General features: G+C 43.2%; 1 non-coding gene across 1 annotated transcript; it reads right to left on the bottom strand.

Moving 5' to 3' along the window:
• Positions 1 to 233: 233 nt before the first annotated feature.
• On the bottom strand, positions 234 to 306 carry trnam-cau (transfer RNA methionine (anticodon CAU)). The gene has a single exon. It is a non-coding gene; the product is annotated as a tRNA-Met (tRNA).
• Between the last annotated feature and the right edge of the window lie 992 nt (positions 307 to 1,298).

Here is a 1,298-nt window from a genome sequence, read left to right as displayed (position 1 = left end):
TGAGAGATAGCAGGATAGATTGTTGCATTCTCCACACACCTTTTGACTTGGGTCAATTGTCCAGAAAAAAAGTGGCGTCAGTTTTCAGCGAGCCCATGGTCCATGTACTTCTTAAGCTTCACTGCGTGCGATGGCACACAGAGGTCAAGGGGCAGCAAATCTTTTGGTGTGCTGCAGGAAGCAAAAATTCTTGATTTTGGTCTTGAGCAAAGATGGAAAAAAAAGCTTAATTATGCCTTCTCTGAGGATTGAACTCAGGACCTTCAGATTATGAGACTGACGCGCTACCTGCTGCGCTAAGAAGGCACTTGAAACATAACTGTCCAGGCAACACTACCAAGTCGGACAGTTTGCAAGGTGTAAAGTCATGAACGAATTGGCAGTTTGCAAAAACCATCCATCCAGGTGGAAATCGAACCAACAATCTCCTGAATTCTGGTCAGACACGTTATTCATTTCTCCACTGGCCCAGGGTGCGGCAAGCAATTAGGAGCTCACACTCTCTCAGCGCTGCGGTATGAGCAGGTATCGAGTCAGTCTCGGTCATTTCCACACGACTCCACGAGTCCGGGAGTGTCAAAAGGCGCACGGTGAACAATCACTAAAGAGAGGGACCTTTGCTGCTTCCCTTCCATAGCTCAGCTGGTAGTGCAGAAAACTTGTAGAGATTGAAACTTGAAAGGCAAATCGCTGGTTTAATTCTGGCTCAAAGTATATTGCCACCAATCCCATGTGTTTTAATTTTGCACACTTATATGTGGGACTTTATCAAAAGCCTTCTGAAAATCCAAACAAAACACATCCACTGGTTCTCCCTTATCTATTCTGCCAGTTACATCCTCAAAAAACTCCAGTAGATTTGTCAAACATGAGTTCCCTTTCATAAATCCATGTTGACTTTGTCTAATCCCGTTGATATTTTCTGAGTGTCCTGTTATCACATCCTTTATAATAGACTCTCACATTTTCCCGAGTACTGATGTTAGGCTAACCGGTCCGTAGTTCCCTGTTTTCTCTCTCCTTCCTTTTTTAAATAGTGGGTTTATATTTGCCACCCTCCAATCTGTAGGAACTGTTCCATAATCTATCGAATTTTGGAAGATGACGACTAATGCATTCATTATTTCCATGACTACCTCTTTCAGTGCTCTGGGATGCAGATTATCAGGCCCTGGGGTTTTATCGGCTTTCAGTCCTATTGATTTCTCCAGCACTATTCGTTTACGAATACTGATTTCCTTTAATTCCTCTTTCTCACTATTCCCTAGCATTTCTGGGAAGTTATTTGTGTCCTCTTC

The sequence above is a fragment of the Heptranchias perlo genome, unplaced genomic scaffold, assembly GCF_035084215.1.
Source record: "Heptranchias perlo isolate sHepPer1 unplaced genomic scaffold, sHepPer1.hap1 HAP1_SCAFFOLD_47, whole genome shotgun sequence".
Classification (NCBI taxonomy): Eukaryota; Metazoa; Chordata; class Chondrichthyes; order Hexanchiformes; family Hexanchidae; genus Heptranchias; species Heptranchias perlo.
The sequence above is the reverse complement of the archived record's forward strand: the minus strand, read 5'-3'. Positions and strand labels throughout refer to the sequence as shown.